The 14,092-nt window shown below is 42.5% G+C and overlaps 1 long non-coding RNA gene across 1 annotated transcript; it reads left to right on the plus strand.

The window, feature by feature from the left end:
* Positions 1-12,873: 12,873 nt before the first annotated feature.
* Positions 12,874-13,777, plus strand: LOC141082560 (uncharacterized). Its single transcript, XR_012230534.1, has 3 exons — positions 12,874-13,027; positions 13,369-13,446; positions 13,659-13,777. It is a non-coding gene; the product is annotated as an uncharacterized lncRNA (long non-coding RNA).
* The last annotated feature ends 315 nt before the right edge of the window (positions 13,778-14,092 follow it).

A 14,092-nucleotide genomic window follows, 5' to 3' on the forward strand; every position in this document is an offset into this window, starting at 1 on the left:
CCCAGATGAAACACAAATTGAACATCTGGTAGAAGATCCTCAGATATACCTAGTTCGAGTGAAGTTTTTTGGGCCTGTTAAGCAAAATGTTTCTTCCATTTTAATTTACATGCAAACAGGTTAAGATCTTTAACGGTTTCAAATAAATCCAAGTCCGATGTAGGGACAAATGAAAGTTCCTTACTTAGGACACACATCTCGTTCTTAGTGAGAGGTCTTCATGACAAATTAATCACCTGTGGCCATCTTGCCTGTTGTGGGGGTTCAGACGGTACCTCAGAGGGTAACTTAGGTCTAAAAAAATCTTTCTTTGATGGTGACCTTTTATTGGCACCTCTGTTGTGACTGTTCCCTCGTCGTCCTCTACCCCTACCCCTTCCTCTGAAGTGTCTTGATCTATTCTCAGCATCAGAGAATTAAGCTTCGGATGATGATATATCTGTATCCACTGGTCTATTGTTTCTAACCACTTGTACCGTGTAAGCTTTGTTATCTCTGAACTCCTGAAGATCCCTGTTATATAACTTATGTTTCCTCTCTTTGAGTTGGAATTGGAAATTCTCCAGACTACTCTGGAGGTTGGCCTCTTTAACAGAGAAATCTGGTTCACTTGTATATTGTTTTGTTATCTCAATCTGTTCTTTCAATGCTTCAGTCAGTGTGTTAGATTACTTTCTTCTTCCTCCAGCAGGAGTCGCATGAACCTAATAGAGCTCTCTGTTTCCTCTTTTTCCCACTTTGTGAGTAGGGGCGCGTTTTTATACCTGAACCCAGGGGTAAGGGTAATTCTCAGGTGGCGGGTTACAATACCGGATCAGATGTAGTTATCCAGGCTTTGGACCTCCCACCACGAGGTTATTTGAGCTCTGTATGTTTTATCTAATTCTTTAAATGCCACACTATAGGAGGGGGTATACCTTTTTTGAGTAAACACTTTATCAGAGAAGACCTCCCTAGCCTCAGATATCGAGGCATTTGTGTCTATACCAGTGGTCAAGAAACCTGCCATAGCCTTTTCAGAAACACAAAATTGCAAGTGATGTACCAGCCAGAAAAAATGTCTAGATAACAGCAAGCCAGTAGAATATATGAAAAATATCACAATGTAAAACTAATCAACTTTATTCAAAGTATGTTAAAAAGGAACATTAGTTCCTAATAAAAAGTGCACGTGGGACAAAAGACAAACAAAAAACAGAGAATCGCATGTACAGTTGTGGCCAAAAGTAATGACACCCCTGCAATTCTGTCAGATAATACTTAGTTTCTTCCTGAAAATGATTGCAAACACAAATTCTTTGGTATTATCTAAATTTAATTTGTCTTAAATGAAAAAACACGAAAGAGAATGAAACAAAAAGCAAAACATTGATCATTTCACACAAAACTCCAAAAATGGGCCAGACAAAAGTACTGGCACCCTCAGCCTAATACTTGGTTGCACAACCTTTAGCCAAAATAACTGCTACCAACCGCTTCCGGTAACCATCAATGAGTTTCTTACAATGCCAATGCTCTGCTGGAATTTTAGACCATTCTTTGGCAAACTGCTCCAGGTCCCTGATATTTGAAGGGTGCCTTCTCCAAACTGCCATTTTTATATCTCTCCACAGGTGTTCTATGGGATTCAGGTCTGGACTCATTGCTGGCCACCTTAGAAGTCTCCAGTACTTTCTCTCAAACCATTTTCTAGTGCTTTTTGAAGTGTGTTTTGGGTCATTGTCCTGCTGGAAGACCCATGACCTCTGAGGGAGACCCAGCTTTCTCACACTGGGCCCTACATTATGCTGCAAAATTTGTTGGTAGTCTTCAGACTTCATAATGCCATGCACACGGTCAAGCAGTCCAGTGCCAGAGCCAGCAAAGCAACCCCAAAACATCAGGGAACCTCCACCATGTTTGACTGTAGGGACCGTGTTCTTTTCTTTAAATGCCTCTTTTTTCTCCTGTAAACTCTATGTTGATGCCTTTGCCCAAAAAGCTCTACTTTTGTCTCATCTGACCAGACAACATTCTTCCAAAACATTTAAGGCTTTTTCAGGTAAGTTTTGGCAAACTCCAGCCTGGCTTTTTTATGTCTCGGGGTAAGAAGTGGGGTCTTCCTGGGTCTCCTACCATACAGTCACTTTTCATTCAGACGCCGACGGATAGTACGGGTTGACACTGTTGTACCCTCGGACTGCAGGGCAGCTTGAACTTGTTTGGATGTTAGTCAAGATTCTTTATCCAACATCCACACAATCTTGCGTTGAAATCTTTTGTCAATTTTTCTTTTCCGTCCCCATCTAGGGAGGTTAGCCACAGTGCCATGGGCTTTAAACTTCTTGATGACACAGGAACATTCAGGTCTTTGGAGATGGACTTGTAGCCTTGAGATTGCTCATACTTCCTCGCAATTTGGTTTCTCAAGTCCTCAGACAGTTCTTTGGTCTTCTTTTCTCCATGCTCAATGTGGTACACACAAGGACACAGGACAGAGGTTGAGTCAACTTTAATCCATGTCAACTGGCTGCAAGTGTGATTTAGTTATTGCCAACACCTGTTAGGTGCCACAGGTAAGTTACAGGTGCTGTTAATTACACAAATTAGAGAAGCATCACAGTGCCAATACTTTTGTCCACCCTCTTTTTTTTATGTTTGTTGTGGAATTATATCCAATTTGGCTTTAGGACAATTCTTTTTGTGTTTTTTCATTTAAGACAAATTAAATGAAGATAATACCAAAGAATTTGTGTTTGCAATCATTTTCAGGAAGAAACTGAGTATTATCTGACAGAATTGCAGGGGTGTCAATACTTTTGGCCACAACTGTGTAAGTGTCTATGCAATGTCAAGGACACCCAGCCTTCTTTAGGAAACTTATCACAAATGACAATGCGCAGGAATATATCTGTTATCCTTTATACAGAGCAGTCTGAGTTTGAGGCTAGTGGTGCCTATCACAGTATTCTTCTCATGTCATAGGTGATATACTCCCTTAAGAATACTGAACATAGTCTATGGTTTGAGGGGAATTGTACTCCACAATGAGAAAATATTGCATTTACCCTTTATCTAGTTAATGTAAACATACACATGTCCCATAGACCATAAAGCAGCACGAAAGGATCCAAAATAATCCAACATGGGCGGCACAACAAACCAAACTGGGGTTTCCAATTCATATATGTGTCTCATAACCTAAGAAGACACATCATCCATATCCAATATCACTTCTTAGAGTTTGCATATATAAAAAACGGCATGTATTAAGGAAAGATCTCACCCATTCTCAGTATAGTGTTGGGTCTCCATAAGAATACTGCTCCCTTCTCCCGACACGTTTTGCTATGGTCAAGCTCATCAGGGGAGTTTCAAGATGTGAATTAGTGCCTTCATGCTCCAAAATGCCCTCTAGGAGGCTGCTCACCTGCCCATCTTTTATACCACGCGCCACATTAGATGTTTCCTGTCTTCACAGGAGGCCTGGATTATTGGAGCTGACAGCTTCTGACCTGTAGGGCACACTGAAGTGCAAGCGCGCCCACTGCGCATGCGTGTTCACTCCGTTCTCGGCGTCCAAATAACTATGACACAGAGAACAGTTTGCGCATGCACGATCAGCCTGTCAGCGGCGTCCGGACTTAGAATTAATTTAAATCTGCAGATCTTCTCCGCAGTTGCACATAGCCCTCTCAACAGAAAACGTCATACATGCCTATCCAAGCCCTATTCATTATAGCATCAGGTGTTTTCTATATTCAACATTAGCAATCAGCTTCATATTTCACCCCTAACATTTCACATTAGACGCCATCCACTTACTCCTTTAAAGAGGCGCATTTATTATTATTAATATTTATATAGCGCCATTGATTCCATGGTGCTGTACATGAGACGGGGTAACATACAAATTACAGATCACTTACAGTAAACAAACTAACAATCACAGACTGATATAGAGGGGAGAGAGGACCCTGCCCTTTTGGTCTTACATTCTACAAGATGGGGAAGGAGACAGTAGGTTGGGGGGTTGCAGCAGCTCCAGTGATGGTGAGGTGGTAGTTCCAGTAGTGGTGAGGGGGCAGCGGGGATCATTGCAGGCTGTAGGCTTTCCTGAAGAGATGGGTTTTCAGGTTCCGTCTGAAGGATCCGAGTGTGGTTGATAGCTGGACGTGTTGGGGCAAAGAATTCCAGAGGATGGGGGATATTCGGGAGAAGTCTTGGAGGCGGTTGGGTGAGGAGCAAATAAGTGTGGAGGAGAACTAGGTCTTGGGAGGATCGGAGATTACATGAGGGAGGATATCGGGAGATTAATTCAGAGATATATGGAGGAGACAGGTTATAGATGGCCTTGTAGCACAGCATTAGTAATTTGAATTGGATACGCTGAGGGAGTGGGAGCCAGTGGAGAGATTTGCGGAGGAGTAGCGAGGAGAGATGAATTAGGCAGCAGAGTTAAGGATGGACTGGAGAGGTGCGAGGGTGTTAGCAGGGAGGCCACAGAAAAGGATGCTGCAATAGTCGAGATGGAAGATGAGGGCATGCACAAGCATTTTAGTAGAGTGAGGGTTGAGGATGGGACAGATTCTGGAAGTTTTTTTGAGATGGAGAGAGCTTGGATGTGCGGTTTGAAGGACAGGGCAGAGTCGAGGGTTACTCCGAGGCAGCGGATATCTGGTACGGGGGAAAGTGTGATGTCGTCAATTGTTAGATAGGTCAGGTAAGGAAGATCTGTGAGATGGGGGAAAGATCAGTTCTGATTTGTCCACACTCAGTTTGAGGAAGCGAGAGAAGGAGGATATGGCTGATAGACACTTCGGGATTTTGGAGAGCAGAGAGGTGACGTCTGGGCCAGAGAGGTAGATCATCAGCATAAAGGTGGTACTGGAATCCATGGGACTTTGAGTTGCCCCATGCCAAGTGTATAGATTGAGAAGAGTAGGGGTCCTAGAACAGAGCCTTGGGGGACTCCAACAGAGAGAGGGTGGGATGAGGAGGTAGTGTGGGAGATGCTGAATGTGCGGTTGCAGAGGTATGAGGAGATCCAGGATAGGGTAAGGTCTTTATTGCCAGAGGAAGAGAGGATCTGCAGTAGGAGGCAGTGGTCAACTATTTCGAAGGCAGAGGACAGGTCTAGAAGGAGGAGTATAGAGTATTGTCTGTTCGCTTTGGCTGCAAGTAGGTCGTTAGTAATTTTGGTCAGGGCTGTCTCAGTGGAGTGATGGGGGTGGAAACCAGACTGTAGATTGTCAAAGAGCAGGTTAGATGAGAGATGGGAGGAAAGTTCTGTGTGGATGTCCTGCTCCAGGAGTATGGAAGCGAATGGGAGTAGCAATATTGGGTGATAGCTGGACATAGCGGTTGGGTCAAGGGTTGGCTTTTTGAGGATAGGCGTGATTGTAGCATGTTTGAAAGCAGAAGGGAAGGTACCGGAGGTTAGTGATAGGTTGAAGAGGTGGGTTAGAGATGGGATAAGAGTGGTGGTGAGGTTGGGGAGGAGATGGGAGATGGGGTCAATTGCACAAGTGGTGAGGTGTGATTTGGAGAGATGAGCAAGCTCCCCATCAGTGATGTTGGATAAGGAGGTTATGGGGTTTGGGCATTGGTCTGGTATACAAAGGGGTTGTGGTTGAGCAATAAAGACTTGCTTGGTCGTATTTGGTCTATCTTGTTTTTGAAGTGCATGGCGAAGCCCTCAGCAGAGATTAGGGAAGTTGGAGGGGGCAGTGGTGGTTAGAGGAGAGTGTGAAAAGTATTGAACAACTGTTTGGGTTTGTGTGATAAGGAAGATACAAGGGATGTAAAGTAGGCCTGTTTAGCATAGGTGAGAGCTGATTTGAATGCAAGTGTTGCTTGTTTGAGTGCAGTGAAGGAGGGGGGACAAGGGAGGAAAGAGGTGGGATTGGGTTGAAGGTGCAGTTGGAAGAAAGGAGAAGGCCCACTCCTCCACCATGTCTGTTGCCAGGGTGAGGAGTGTGGATGAAGTGGAGGGCGCCATAGCATAGTGCAGCAAGGGAGGCGGTGTCGGAGGGCGTCAGCCATGTTTCAGTGAGGACAAGGAAGGAAAAATTGTGAGAGGCAAAGAGTTGGTGAATTACATGCAGTTTATTGCAGACTCGGAGCAGGCATTCCAGACTGATCCCGACAGAGGGAGCAGGGTGGTGGGCGTCAAAGGCACGGATCTGAGGTTGTAATGATTTTGGGTGTTTTTATTGGATTGGGAGTGATAAAAGGGGGTAATAATGGATGGTATGAGCTGTGGTTGTCCAGGATTGGGAGATATGTCGCCAGCAGTGAGGAGAAGCAGAGAGAGGCAGAGCAGATGGGAGGAGAGTGGGAGACATGTTTTGTGTGTTATTAGGAGCGATCTGAAGTTGAGGAGCTGGTCAGCGGAGGAGGTCAGGTGGGGAGACAAGAGGGAAGGAGAGATTATTACTTGGTTAAAGGGTGCTGGGGTATGTGGATAGCGAAGGAGAGTTAGAAGTAATAGAGGCAAAACCATTAGAGCATATTTCAGCATGGTGAGAGTAAGTGTAGAGCTAACAAAGAAATTTTGTATGTTTAAACAGAGTTTAGGCGTACCTTCTGGTCACTTCTGGCTCACTTCTGGCATATTTCAGTTTTTTATCCTTATAAGGACATCCTTGCAATGACAGACCAGGGTCTACACAGACCAATGGGTCATAATTTATTATAACAGTTCAAATGCACATCAAACAGGCCCAGGTGTGATCAGGGACGCTGCTTGCACACACAGGAGATTAATTAAAAGTCAGGAAAGAAGAGAGAGAAAAAAAAAACAGATCCAAAAGGACACATAAATTATTGATAGCAGACAGATACAGGAGTGATTGGGGTTCAGGAAAGATGGGTGCTGAAGGTGTTGCAGCCACGGGACATACCATTGATAGCAGGCAGATACAGGAGTGATTGGGGTTCAGGAAAGATGGGTGCTGAAGGTGTTGCAGCCACGGGACATACCATTGATAGCAGACATATACAGGAGTGATTGGGGTTCAGGAAAGATGGGTGCTGAAGGTGTTGCAGCCACGGGACATACCTGAGGATGAAAGTGGAAGCGATATAAATAAAAGACGTTTCGGCTCAGCCCGAGCCTTTATCATCATATCGCTGAAATATAAAGAGAGATATATCAGAGATTGACAAAAACAGATAAACAAATCACAAAAATCCATAAAATATAAAGGTTATCCCAGTGGAACACAAGGTAAGAACATATACATATATACAGTATATACAGTGATAATCCATAGTTAAGGATACATCAATCAAATGCCTAGTAAACTAGCAACAACTGGAACTAAGATATCAAGGAGGGTATTACCTTATTCCAATATTGGAGGTTTGTATAGGGTGCAGGAGGAGAGGAGAATCTCTCAAGAAGAAATACCAAGATAAATGGCTGAAAGGAATTATCAGATATGCGGTTAGTCATTTCACATATGCAATGGCCACATATTATGTCAGTGTAAAGATGTTTCTTTAACCCCTTCACCCCCAAGGGTGGTTTGCACGTTCATGATCGGGCCAATTTTTACAATTCTGACCACTGTACTTTTATGAGGTCATAACTCTGGAACGCTTCCATGGATCCCGGTGATTCTGACATTTTCTCGTGCCATATTGTACTTCATGTTAGTGGTAAAATTTCATTCAAATAACTTGCGTTTATTTGTGAGAAAAACGGAAATTTGGCGAAAATTTTGAAAATTTCGCAATTTTCCAACTTTGAATTTTTATGCCCTTAAATCACAGAGATACAGCACACAAAAGCTTGATAACTAACATTACCCACATGTTTCCTTTACATCAGCACAATTTTGGACCAAAATTTTTTTTTGTTAGGAAGTTATAAGGGTTAAAAGTTGACCAGCGATTTCTCATTTTTACAACACCATTTTATTTTTAGGACCACATCACATTTAAGGTCACTTTGAGGGGTCTATATGATAGAAAATACCCAATAGTGGCACCATTCTAAAAACTGCACCCCTTAAGGTGCTCAAAACCACATTCAAGAAGTTTATTAACCCTTTAGGTGCGTCACAGGAATTTTTTTGAATATTTAAAAAAAATGAACATCTAACTTTTTTTCACAAAAAAAATACTTCAGGTTCAATTTTTTTTATTTTACCAAGGGTAACAGGAGAAATTGGACTGCAAAAGTTATTGTGCAATTTGTCCTGAGTACGCTGATACCTGATATGTGGGGGGGAACGACTGTTTCGGTGCATGGCAGAGCTCAGAATGGAAGGAGCGCCGTTTGACTTTTTCAAAGCAAAATTGGCTGGAATTCAGATCGGACGCCATGTCACGTTTGGAGAGTCCCTGATGTACCTAAACAGTGGAAACCCCCTACAAGAGACCCCATTTTGGAAACTAGACCCCCCAAGGAACTTATATAGATGTGTGGTGAGAACTTTGAACCCCCAAGGGCTTCACAGAAGTTTATAACATAAAGCTGTACATTTAAAAAATCATATTTTTTCCACGAAAATGATCTTTTCACCCTCAATTCTTATTTTTCCAAGGGTAACAGGACCCTAAAAGTTATTGTGCAATTTGTCCTGAGTACGCTGATACCCCACATGTGGGGGTAAACCACTATTTGGGCGCATGGCAGAGCTCGGAAGCGAAGCAGCGCCATTTGACGTTTTTGACTGGAATTGAAATCGGACACCATGTCGCGATTGGAAAACCCCTGATGTACCTAAACAGTGGAAACACCCACAAATGACACCATTTTGTAAACTAGACCCCCCAAGGAACTTATCTAGATGTGTGGTGAGCACTTTGAACCCCCCAGTGCTTCACAGAAGTTTATAACGCCCGGGCGTGAAAATAAAAAATTCGTATTTTTTCCACAAACATGATCAATTAGTCCCCAATTTTTTCATTTTCCCAAGGGTAACAGGAGAAATTGGGCCCCAAAAGTTGTTGTCCAATTTGTCATGAGTAGGCTGACACCCCATATGTTGGAGAAAACTACTGTATGGACACACGTCAGGGCTCGGAAGGGAAGTAGTGACGTTTTGGAATGCAGACTTTGATGGAATGGTCTGCGGGTGTCATGTTGCCTTTGGAGAGCCCCTAATGTACCTAAACAGTGGAAACGCCCACAAATGACCCCATTTTGGAAACGAGACCCCCTAAGGAACTTATCTAGATGTGTGGTGAGCACTTTGAACCCCCAAGTGCTTCACAGAAGTTTATAACGCTCAGGCATGAAAATAAAAAAATCATTTTTTTTCCACAAAAATGATTTTTGTCCCCAATTTTTTATTTTCCTAAAGGTAACAGGAGAAATTGGACCCCAAAAATTGTTTTGCAATTTGACCTGAGTAGGCTGATACCCTACATGTGGGGGTAAAACACTGTTTGGGTGCATGGCAGAGCTTGGAAGGGAAGGAGCACCATTTGACTTTTTCAACTCAGAATTGGCTGGAATTGAGATCAGATGCCACGTTGCATTTGGAGAGCCCCTGATGTGCCCAAACAGTGGAAACCCCCAATTCTAACTCCAACCCGAACCCCAACACACCCCTAGCCCTAACCCTAGCCCTAATGGAAAAATGGAAATAAATACTTTTTTTATTTTATTATTTTTCCCTAACTAAGTTGGTGATAACGGGGGGTTTGATTTACTATTTATGGCGGTTTTAATGTTTGGCGGCTGTCACATGCTAAAAGACGCTTTTTATTGTAAAAAATAGTTTTTGCATCACCACATATTGAGAGCTCTAATTTTTCCGTATTTTGACCCACCGAGTCATGTGAGGTCTTATTTTTTGCAGGACGAGTTGACGTTTTTATTGGAACCATTTTCGGGCACGTGACATTTTTTGATCGCTTTTTATGCCGATTTTTGGGACGCAGAATGAACAAAAACCAGCGTTTCATGAATTTCTTTTGGGGGGGGGTGCGTTTACACCGTTCCGCGTGCGATAAAATTGATAAAGCGGTTTTATTCTTCGGGTCAGTACGGTTACAGCGATACCTCATTTAGGTCATTTTTTTATGTTTTGGCGCTTTTATGCAATGAAAACTATTTTATATAAAAAATAATTATTTTTGCATCGCTTTATTCTGCGAGCTATAACTTTTTTTATTTTTTGCGGATGATGCTGTGTGGCAGCTCGTTTTTTGCGGGACAAGATGACGTTTTCAGCGGTACCATGGATATTTATATGCGTCTTTTTGATCGCGCGTTATTACACTTTGTTTGGCGGTATGATAATAAATCATTATTTTTTGCTTCGTTTTTTATTTTTATTTTTTAAGGGGTTCGCTAAAGGGGTTAACTAATGGGACAGTTTTATAGGGCGGGTCGTTACGGACGCGGCAATACCCAATATGTTTACTTTTATTGTTTTGGGGGTTTTTTATTATTTCTAAAAAAAATGGATTTATTTGGGGGAATATTTTTTTTTTTTTTCTAATTAATTTGGCGATTTTTTTTTAATTTATTTTAACACTTTTTTTTTATTTTTTTTTTAACTTTATTAAATAGTCCCAGGTGGGACATCACTGTCCTGTGACAGATCGCTGATCTGTCACATCACAGATCACTGTGACAGATCGCTGATCTGTCACATCACAGATCACTGTGACAGATCAGCAATCTGTCACAGGCACTGCAGAAGGCTTCCTCATGCCTGCGCTTTGCAGGCACTGAGGAAGCCAGCTTCCTGCAGGCCCCCGAAGGCCCCCGTCGCCATCTTGGATTCGGGGGCCCAGCGCTGCACATTGCGCTGCCGTGGGGGGCTCAGGGAAGCACGGAGGGAGCCCCCTCCCTGCCGATGCTTCCCTATAACCCCCGGTACACCGTGATCATGTTTGATCGTGGTGTGCAATGGGTTAACGTGTCGGGGGCGGTCCGTGACCGCCCCTGACACATTGTGCCGGGTGTCAGCTGTGATAATCAGCTGACACCCGGCCGTGATCAGCGGCGCTCACCACGTGGGCGCCACTGATCGCGGTAGACGTACTATCCTGTCTATGGGCATAGGGGCCCGGGTCCCAAGGACGGGATAGTACGTCTCATGTCAGGAAGGAGCTAAAGGGTAAGAATGATATATATATATATATATATATATATATATATATACACACACTCACTGGCCACTTTATTAGGTACACCATGCTAGTAATGGGTTGGACCCCCTTTTGCCTTCAGAACTGCCTCAATTCTTCGTGGCAGAGATTCAACAAGGTGCTGGAAGCATTCCTCAGAGATTTTGGACCATATTGACATGATGGCATCACACAGTTGGCGCAGATTTGTCGGCTGCACATCCCTGATGCGAATCTCCCGTTCCACCACATCCCAAAGATGCTCTATTGGATTGAGATCTGGTGACTGAGGAGGCCATTTGAGTACAGTGAACTCATTGTCATGTTCAAGAAACCAATCTGAGATGATTCAAGCTTTATGACATGGCGCATTATCCTGCTGAAAGTAGCCATCAGATGTTGGGTACATTGTGGTCATAAAGGGATGGACATGGTCAGCAACAATACTCAGGTAGGCTGTGGCGTTGCAACGATGCTCAATTGGTACCAAGGGGCCCAAAGAGTGCCAAGAAAAAATTCCCCACACCATGACACCACCACCACCAGCCTGAACCGTTGATACAAGGCAGGATGGATCCATGCTTTCATGTTGTTTACGCCAAATTCTGACCCTACCATCCGAATGTCGCAGCAGAAATCGAGACTCATCAGACCAGGCAACGTTTTTCCAATCTTCTACTGTCCAATTTCGATGAGCTTGTGCAAATTGTAGCCTCAGTTTCCTGTTCTTAGCTGAGAGGAGTGGTACCCAGTGTGGTCTTCTGCTGCTGTAGCCCATCTGCCTCAAAGTTCGACGCACTGTGCGTTCAGAGATGCTCTTCTGCCTACCTTGGTTGTAACGGGTGGCAATTTGAGTCACTGTTGCCTTTCTATCAGCTCGAACCAGTCTGCCCATTCTCCTCTGACCTCTGGCATCAACAAGGCATTTCCGGCCACAGAACTGCCGCTCACTGGATTTTTTTTCTTTTTCGGACCATTCTCTGTAAACCCTAGAGATGGTTGTGCGTGAAAATCCCAGTAGATCAGCAGTTTCTGAAATACTCAGACCAGCCCTTCTGGCACCAACAATCATGCCACGTTCAAAGGCCCTCAAATCGCCTTTCTTCCCCATACTGATGCTCGGTTTGAACTGCAGGAGATTGTCTTGACCATGTCTACATGCCTAAATGCACTGAGTTGCCGCCATGTGATTGGCAGATTAGAAATTAAGTCTTAACACACAGTTGGACAGGTGTACCTAATAAAGTGGCCAGTGAGTGTATATATATATATATATATATATATATATATATATATATATATATATATATATATATATATATATATATATATATATGTGCATACATACACATAGAACTATTTTTGAGTAATAATGGTATCATCATATGATAGAGTAAAAAATACACAAGGGGTTAAGTCATCATTTTTTTATAATTTTTATTTCATTATTCTTTTCATGTTTTTCAGTTTTGTATACTCTATTCTTTTGAATTTATTTTTTTTTTATTTCTATTCACCTTCTATACACATATATGTGTGTGTGTGTATATATATATATATATATATATATATATATATATATATCTCACAGGTCTGTATTTACAGTACTGTGCCAACAGGCTATCTGCCACATCCACCTAAACTTGATACATGCCCTATTTTTCTTGACACCATACACACGGGGTTAACTCCAATACAACTCTGCTCCTAGAGCTGCAGACAAGGCCCCCTGTTACCCTGGTAACCGTCTGGCTTATCCATTCTCTAAACAAAGTCCCTGAGTCTGCGCAGTACACACAGGGTAATGCGAGGTCACTTCGGGCCCTGGAATCTCATTTCCTGTTTGACGTCATCACAGGGCTCCCATATAAAGCACTCCAGGCTGTTAGTATGCCACAGGACGCCACCTCTGACAGGCGCGGGAGCGCTTCCTTCTCTCAGCACACATCGGGTAACAAGATAAGACACCGACTAACATGCAAGGCATAGTGCTGACCTCTATGTGCACGTTCTGCTCTGTAATGACTCACCAGACTAGACACTGGAGGCTCACACAGTGCAAACAAGCACTTAACCCCTTATGTGTATTTTTTACTCTATCATATGATGACACCATTATTACTCAAAAATAGTTCTATGTGTATGTATGCACATATATATATATATATATATATATATATATATATATATATATAACATTCTTACCCTTTAAAGAAACATCTTTACACTGACATAATATGTGGCCATTGTATATGTGAAATGACTAACCGCATATCTGATAATTCCTTTCAGCCATTTATCTTGGTATTTCTTCTTGAGAGATTCTCCTCTCCTCCTGCACCCTATACAAACCTCCAATATTGGAATAAGGTAATACCCTCCTTGATATCTTAGTTCTAGTTGTTGCTAGTTTACTAGGCATTTGATTGATGTATCCTTAACTATGGATTATCACTGTATATACTGTATATATGTATATGTTCTTACCTTGTGTTCCACTGGGATAACCTTTATATTTTATGGATTTTTGTGATTTGTTTATCTGTTTTGGTCAATCTCTGATATCTCTCTTTATATTTCAGCGATAATATGATAAAGGCTCGGGCTGAGCCGAAACGTCTTTTATTTATATCGCTTCCACTGTGTGCTATATTCCTGTTTGGCTCCCACATGTAATAAAATGAACACCTATTTGCATAAAGTCTGTTTGAGTGTGCGGTGAATTTAATTAACTTGTAATTAGGACCTACTGGTCTGTTGCACCTGTACCTCGTCTATATTTGACTAGAGTGCACGCTAACTACCCAGTATACCTGAGGATGAAGCAGATCAGTTGTCAGATTGATACCAATAGTGAAGCATAGTGACAACAATGAAGCATCTGTAGCAGGGAGTTATTCTTCTGGCATATTTCAATTTTTTATCCTTATAATGACATCTTTGCAATGACAGACCATTATGGGTCACATCGGGCTATGTACAGTATTAACGATGGTTGTACCAGATATAGCTGAAT

Source organism: Dendrobates tinctorius, unplaced genomic scaffold, assembly GCF_039654945.1.
Source record: "Dendrobates tinctorius isolate UK_male_01 unplaced genomic scaffold, ASM3965494v1 ptg000018l, whole genome shotgun sequence".
Taxonomy (NCBI): Eukaryota; Metazoa; Chordata; class Amphibia; order Anura; family Dendrobatidae; genus Dendrobates; species Dendrobates tinctorius.